This window comes from Oncorhynchus gorbuscha, unplaced genomic scaffold (assembly GCF_021184085.1).
Source record: "Oncorhynchus gorbuscha isolate QuinsamMale2020 ecotype Even-year unplaced genomic scaffold, OgorEven_v1.0 Un_scaffold_7176, whole genome shotgun sequence".
NCBI lineage: Eukaryota > Metazoa > Chordata > Actinopteri > Salmoniformes > Salmonidae > Oncorhynchus > Oncorhynchus gorbuscha.
This window is the reverse complement of record NW_025750622.1, coordinates 1,608-9,893: the sequence shown is the minus strand read 5'-3', so window position 1 is coordinate 9,893 and position 8,286 is coordinate 1,608. Positions and strand designations below refer to the sequence as shown.

General features: G+C 47.2%; 1 long non-coding RNA gene across 1 annotated transcript; it reads right to left on the bottom strand.

Moving 5' to 3' along the window:
• Positions 1 to 546: 546 nt before the first annotated feature.
• LOC124029652 lies at positions 547 to 5,961 on the bottom strand. The gene is made up of 4 exons (XR_006837818.1): positions 5,519 to 5,961; positions 3,224 to 3,345; positions 1,343 to 1,495; positions 547 to 882 (listed from the first exon to the last, which is right to left on the bottom strand). It is a non-coding gene; the product is annotated as an uncharacterized LOC124029652 (long non-coding RNA).
• Between the last annotated feature and the right edge of the window lie 2,325 nt (positions 5,962 to 8,286).

The window sequence follows — 8,286 nt, the reverse complement described above, 5'->3', positions numbered from 1 at the left end:
ATGCAGATTATTGTCATGATGTTGATATTGATTTACGATGCAGATTGTTGTCATGATGTTGATATTGATTTACGATGCAGATTATTGTCATGATGCTGATATTGATTTACGATGCAGATTATTGTCATGATGTTGTTATTGATTACGATGCAGATTGTTGTCATGATGTTGTTATTGATTACGATGCAGATTGTTGTCATGATGTTGTTATTGATTACGATGCAGATTGTTGTCATGATGTTGATATTGATTTATAATTATTATTATATATTATTATATTGATTTACGATGCAGATTGTTATGATGTTGATATTGATTTACGATGCAGATTATTGTCATGATGTTGATATTGATTTACGATGCAGATTGTCATGATGTTGATATTGATTTACGATGCAGATTATTGTCATGATGTTGATATTGATTTACGATGCAGATTGTCATGATGTTGATATTGATTTACGATGCAGATTGTTGTCATGATGTTGATATTGATTTACGATGCAGATTGTTGTCATGATGTTGATATTGATTTACGATGCAGATTGTTGTCATGATGTTGATATTGATTAACGATGCAGATTGTTGTCATGATGTTGATATTGATTTACGATGCAGATTGTTATGATGTTGATATTGATTTATAATTATTATTATATATTATTATATTGATTAACGATGCAGATTATTCAGGGCCTTCTCCAGACCGTGGTAGTAGGACCAGTTCTCAGGGTCTCTCTCCTGTAGACCGCTGTAGCTTCATCCAGACGATCCAGGTTCAAAAACACACTCCTACAGGTGGGAATACACTGTTAGAGATCTCTGTGTTCCAGGTGAGAGTGACATACGGAGAGACGATGAGAGGCTTCAGACTTGGTTTCTCTGTGGATCCAAATAAAGAAATCAAATGTGTGTGATGGCTGCAAACACACAAACACACAGACACACACACACACACACACACACACACACACACACACACACACACACACACACACACAGACTCACACACACACACAGACACACACACACACACACACTCACAGACACACACACACATAGACTCACACACACACACACACACACTCACACACACACACACACACACACACACACACACACACACACACACACACACACACACACACACACTCACACACACACACATAGACTCACACACACACATAGACTCACACACACACATAGACTCACACACACACACACACACACACACACACACACACACACACACACACACACACACACACACACACACACACACACACACACACACACACACACACACACACACACACACACACACACACACACACACACACACCTTGTGTCTCCTCGACGGCCAGTTTGTCACAGATCTGTTTCTCGTAGGTGGTGGGTGGTGAGGTGGTCCAGAGCCTCCTTATAGAGTCCAAGCCTCCCTCAGCACCTGGTTCTGGTACAGCAGCAGCTCACAGTTCACCTGGTCTGGAAACGTCTAGGAGAGAGGTTATAACAGGGTTATGTAGTGTCTATGGTTCTGGTACAGCAGCAGCTCACAGTTCACCTGGTCTGGAGACGTCTAGGAGAGAGGTTATAACAGGGTTATGTAGTATTATGTAGTGTCGATGGTTCTGGTACAGCAGCAGCTCACTGTAGCTAGCTTTACTTCCACCTTGTCTGGAAAAGTCTAGGAGAGAGAGGTTATAACAGGGTAATAACAGAGTTATGTAGTGTTATAACAGGGTTACGTAATGTTATGTAGTGTCTATGGTTCAGATAGAGCAGCAGCTTACTGTACTCGTGGGGAGGTGAAACAGAAAAAGAGATAGAGGGAAAGTGAGAGAGATGGAGAAAGAGAGGTGAGAGACAAGTATAAAATCCTTCAACATCACAGGCTTTATCATGTACATGTTTACATAGAGCACCACTTCAGTAGAACTACATGCTGGGACAAAGGCAGCAAGCAGGTTGGTCTTATCAGGAGGCCCAGAGAGCACGCTCTATTGTGGTCGTGACAGACACGCCACACAGATTTACATCACCTTAGAGGCACAGGCTGACTGACTATACTGAGTCGCACATTCAGCTAGCTTTACCGAGTCGTACCGTCAGCTAGCTTTACCGAGTCGCACCGTCAGCTAGCTTTACCGTGTCGTACCGTCAGCTAGCTTTACCGTGTCGTACCGTCAGCTAGCTGTACCGTGTCGTACCGTTAGCTAGCTGTACCGTGTCGTACCGTTAGCTAGCTGTACTGTGTCGTACCATCAGCTAGCTGTACTGAGTCGTACCGTCAGCTAGCTGTACTGAGTCGTACCGTCAGCTAGCTTTACTGAGTCGTACCGTCAGCTAGCTTTACTGAGTCGTACCGTCAGCTAGCTTTACCGTGTCGTACCGTCAGCTAGCTGTACTGTGTGGTACCGTCAGCTAGCTTTACTGTGTCGCACCGTCAGCTAGCTTTACTGTGTCGCACCGTCATCTAGCTTTACTGAGTCGCACCGTCAGCTAGCTTTACTGTGTCGCACCGTCAGCTAGCTTCACTGTAACTCAGACCGTAAACTGATGAGGGAAAACACTTTGTTGTGAGTGGTAGTCATACATTATGTTCTCAATGCTCCTACTGTTGCACTAGAGCAGTGGTTTCCTCTCCTCGTCTCCTTTCCTTCCTCTCTATTGATAAGATAGAACTGATCAATCAAATACTGTGACCTGGTACAGACATGCAGCATACAACTTCCACCTTTACTACGTTCACATCGTTGTCGTAAAATATAATGCTTTCTCAATGACTTACCTGGTTAAATAAATCCTAAATTAATAAATAAATGGTTTTCAGAAACAAGGAGAGGAAGCCATTTTGGATTAGTGGTGTGAACGGTGAACACAGTGTGTACCAAAATCCCCGATTCCTTTAGAAAAACATTCCCTATTCCCTTAATCCTTGCTCTCTTTACATGACACGTATATGCGTCGCATGCACGTGGTCAACGACCTATTCGCATGGGACTAGTATAACTAGAAAATGTTGATTATGTAATTATTACTCCAAAATGCCCCTTATTCCAGAGGATTATTAAGATGGGATTCGTTTTTATGTAATGATTTTTATAATTTTTTTATGATGATTTTTTTTCTCAATAAATTGACAGTTATGACATAAGCCTGGGATAGACCAAGGACAGACTGATTCAGCTCATAGGTTGACTTGTCTCTGGACATACCGTACCGGTTGTGTTTTCCTGAACTCCTCTGCCATCTTGGCAGCCATCTCGTAGTCCTCTAGGAGGCGATGGCGTAGCCGATCCATGAAGCACTCTGGGCTGGCCGCAGCAACTGGTACCTCGTCTCCTACAGGGGGAACAAGGAGAAGTTAGCCATTAGCTTAGCATAGTACGCTAGTCTCTCATAGGGAAACAATGAGAGAGGGGCTAGCAAGTTAGCGGTTAGCTTAGTATCAAGTTCCTGATCCTCTAACTTTAAATGTATTCTTCCATCCGCCCTTCCGTGAAGTAACCTGATCTCACCAATGAGAAAACAAAGGCAGCAATAAAACAAAAAAGAGAGCAAGTAGTAGTTGGCAGAGGAGGAAGTAGATTTTTGTTTCTGCTGAGTCATGTTGACAATGCTAGAATATGCTGACACTAACTGACTTTCCCAGTTAAATAAATACTAGAGACATGTGCTGTTTTAAATGAGTTAAGTCTGCTAATATGGCCTTCTGCTAACAGGACAACTGATAGCAACAACATTCTAGTAGTAGTTTAAAATAAAACATTTACTCGTGCACATTAACATTATAAACGTTATAAACGTATCGTTCAATTGATCTTTATCATGATAATTCTGTAAATGTGTTGTGGAGGCTAGGAGGCTCCACAAGGAGGCTAGGTCTAGCGTGTGTGTGTGTGTGTGTGTGTGTGTGTGTGTGTGTGTGTGTGTGTGTGTGTGTGTGTGTGTGTGTGTGTGTGTGTGCTGACTGGAGGCTGGGTCTAGCCTGTGTGTGTAGTGGCGTGTGTGTGTGTGTGCTGACTGGAGGCTGGGTCTAGCCTGTGTGTGTGTGTATGTGTGACTGGAGGCTGGGTCTAGCCTGTGTGTGTGTGTATGTGTGTGACTGGAGGCTGGGTCTAGCCTGTGTGTGTAGTGGCGTGTGTGTGTGTGTGCTGACTGGAGGCTGGGTCTAGCCTGTGTGTGTGTGTGTGTGTGTGTGTGTGTGTGTGTGTGTGTGTGTGTGTGTGTGTGTGTGTGTGTGTGTGTGTGTGTGTGTGTGTGTGCTGACTGGAGGCTGGGTCTAGCCTGTGTGTGTAGTGGCGTGTGTGTGTGTGTGCTGACTGGAGGCTGGGTCTAGCCTGTGTGTGTGTGTATGTGTGACTGGAGGCTGGGTCTAGCCTGTGTGTGTGTGTATGTGTGTGTGTGTGACTGGAGGCTGGGTCTAGCCTGTGTGTGTAGTGGCGTATGTGTGTGTGTGCTGACTGGAGGCTGGGTCTAGCCTGTGTGTGTGTGTGTGTGTGTGTGTGTGTGTGTGTGTGTGTGTGTGTGTGTGTGTGTGTGTGTGTGTGTGTGTGTGTGTGTGTGTGTGTGTGTGTGTGTGTGTGACTGGAGGCTGGGTCTAGCCTGTGTGTGTAGTGGCGTGTGTGTGTGTGTGTGCTGACTGGAGGCTGGGTCTAGCCTGTGTGTGTGTGTATGTGTGTGTGTGTGACTGGAGGCTGGGTCTAGCCTGTGTGTGTAGTGGCGTGTGTGTGTGTGTGCTGACTGGAGGCTGGGTCTAGCCTGTGTGTGTGTGTGTGTGTGTGTGTGTGTGTGTGTGTGTGTGTGTGTGTGTGTGCTGACTGGAGGCTGGGTCTAGCCTGTGTGTGTGTGTATGTGTGTGTGTGTGACTGGAGGCTGGGTCTAGCCTGTGTGTGTGTGTGTGTGTGTGTGTGTGTGTGTGTGTGTGTGTGTGTGTGTGTGTGTGTGTGTGTGACTGGTGTGCTGGAGCCTGGTCTGTGTGTGTGTGTGTGTGTGTGTGTGTGTGTGTGTGTGTGTGTGTGTGTGTGTGTGTGTGTGTGTGTGTGTGTGTGTGTGTGTGTGTGTGTGTGTGTGTGTGTGTGTGTGTGAGCCAGTCACGGCCCTGTTTTAGAGAGACAAGAGCAGGGCTCTGCTACTTAATGTCAAACGGGTGAGAGAGAGTGTGTGTGTGTGTGTGTGGTGAAACAGAGAGATAGACAGAGAGAGCAAGCCTCCTAGCAGAAGCAGGTAACCAATAAGAATGATAGACAACAGACTGACGACACAGTCAATTCAAAACCTATTGTGTAGCCTGGCTTGTGAACTATTTCACCGACACTCATAACTACAAAATGGCCGACAACAACAAGAACGGGTGCGTTATTAAACCAATGTTACTCCTGTTGTAGAAACGCCTCTCGAGAGCTCAAATTTCGGCCATCAACGTTCAAAACATTCCTAGAATAACCTAACTGACCAGTAACAGAATATCTTAACCAGACAAGATGATTTTGATCAGCATGTCTTTGCTCGTTACCTTGCTTTGAAGTAGCCTACCGTAACCACCTCAAAGCATTTAGTTGGAATTGCAGTGTTGTATAGTCCACTATGGGGTAGCCAATCATCCTCCAGGAGAGCCTTAAAGGGCCAGTGTTGTATAGTCCACTATGGGGTAGCCAAGCATCCTCCAGGAGAGCCTTAAAAGGGCCAGTGTTGTATAGTCTACTATGGGGTAGCCAATCATCCTCCAGGAGAGCCTTAAAGGGCCAGTGTTGTATAGTCCACTGTGGGGTAGCCAATCATCCTCCAGGAGAGCCTTAAAGGGCCAGTGTTGTATAGTCCACTGTGGGGTAGCCAATCATCCTCCAGGAGAGCCTTAAAGGGCCAGTGTTGTATAGTCTACTATGGGGTAGCCAATCATCCTCCAGGAGAGCCTTAAAGGGCCAGTGTTGTATAGTCCACTGTGGGGTAGCCAATCATCCTCCAGGAGTGTTGTAGCCAGTGTTGTATAGTCTACTATGGGGTAGCCAATCATCCTCCAGTTAAAGGGCCAGTGTTGTATAGTCCAGTGTGGGGTAGCCAATCATCCTCCAGGAGAGCCTTAAAGGGCCAGTGTTGTATAGTCCAGTGTGGGGTAGCCAATCATCCTCCAGGAGAGCCTTAAAGGGCCAGTGTTGTATAGTCCACTGTGGGGTAGCCAATCATCCTCCAGGAGAGCCTTAAAGGGCCAGTGTCGTATAGTCCACTATGGGGTAGCCAATCATCCTCCAGGAGAGCCTTAAAGGGCCAGTGTTGTATAGTCCACTGTGGGGTAGCCAATCATCCTCCAGGAGAGCCTTAAAAGGCCAGTGTTGTATAGTCCAGTGTGGGGTAGCCAATCATCCTCCAGGAGAGCCTTAAAGGGCCAGTGTTGTATAGTCTACTATGGGGTAGCCAATCATCCTCCAGGAGAGCCTTAAAGGGCCAGTGTTGTATAGTCCACTCTGGGGTAGCCAATCATCCTCCAGGAGAGCCTTAAAGGGCCAGTGTTGTATAGTCCAGTGTGGGGTAGCCAATCATCCTCCAGGAGAGCCTTAAAGGGCCAGTGTTGTATAGTCCACTGTGGGGTAGCCAATCATCCTCCAGGAGAGCCTTAAAGGGCCAGTGTCGTATAGTCCACTATGGGGTAGCCAATCATCCTCCAGGAGAGCCTTAAAGGGCCAGCGTTGTATAGTCCACTATGGGGTAGCCAATCATCCTCCAGGAGAGCCTTAAAGGGTCAGTGTTGTATTTTGAGACAGGCTCGACTATGAGGAGAAGCCAATAGACAGGATGGACTACATTTCATTCCGATTCTCTACAGTAGTATTAATAATGTATTTTTATTTTGTTAAGTGGTTCCTTGCAACATTATAATGAGGTAAAAATGGTTTTAACAGACGTTTTCTGACACACTTAACGGCATCCCGTTTCAGTCACACATCCACAGACTACATCCCAGGCCTGTTTTTAAAAGGTTACAGACATGACTCTGGAGGTCGTTGCGGAGGCCTCGTCTGACCAGGTTGTAAGCCTCCTCCTTCTTCCCCAGACAGTTCAGGGTTAAACCCTTCATCGCCAGGGTCTCTGCAGGGTGGGGGAGGGGAGACAACGAGAGGTCATCGTCAGGGTCTCTGCAGGGAGGGGGAGACAACGAGAGGTCATCGTCAGGGTCTCTGCAGGGAGGGGGAGACAACGAGAGGTCATCGTCAGGGTCTCTGCAGGGAGGAGGAGACAACGAGAGGTCATCGTCAGGGTCTCTGCAGGGAGGGGGAGACAACGAGAGGTCATCGTCAGGGTCTCTGCAGGGAGGGGAAGACAACGAGAGGTCATCGTCAGGGTCTCTGCAGGGAGGGGGAGACAACGAGAGGTCATCGTCAGGGTCTCTGCAGGGTGGGGAGACAACGAGAGGTCATCGTCAGGGTCTCTGCAGGGAGGGGGAGACAACGAGAGGTCATCGTCAGGGTCTCTGCAGGGTGGGGGAGGGGGAGAGAACGAGAGGCTTTATAAAGGGGTCTACATCTCATCCCTCCCTTACCTCCATGTTCTGTGAACTTGGGGTGGGACAGGATCTGCTTGCAGAACTTGAGTCCGGTTCTGTGCTGCTTGTGTTCGTAACGTCGCTGGGCAGAGAAAGAGAGAACTGTTGATCTTCCAGGTGTTTTGAATGGCTGAAAGCCTGCATGTACCTCCTACTCCAGGTGTTCTGAATGGCTGAAAGCCTGCATGTACCTCCCGCCCCAGGTGTTTTGAATGGCTGAAAGCCTGCATGTACCTCCCACCCCAGGTGTTTAGAATGGCTGAAAGCCTGCATGTACCTCCCACCCCAGGTGTTTAGAATGGCTGAAAGCCTGCATGTATCTCCTACGCCAGGTGTTCTGACTGGCTGAAAGCCTGCATGTACCTCCCACCCCAGGTGTTCTGAATGGCTGAAAGCCTGCATGTATCTCCCACCCCAGGTGTTCTGAATGGCTGAAAGCCTGCATGTACCTCCCGCCCCAGGTGTTTTGAATGGCTGAAAGCCTGCATGTACCTCCCACCCTAGGTGTTTAGAATGGCTGAAAGCCTGCATGTATCTCCCGCCCCAGGTGTTCTGAATGGCTGAAAGCCTGCATGTATCTCCCATGCCAGAGACAATGACTCAGAGAGTCAGTGACAACGTGGTTTGTCACGGTAGAAAAACTTCTTTATTCATTTACCTCAGAAAAGTGGTCTTACCAAGAGGGAAGTGGGACAAGTGTTGACAAAAAGACGCTGATATGAATACCAAGTGTCATCAAGGCAAAG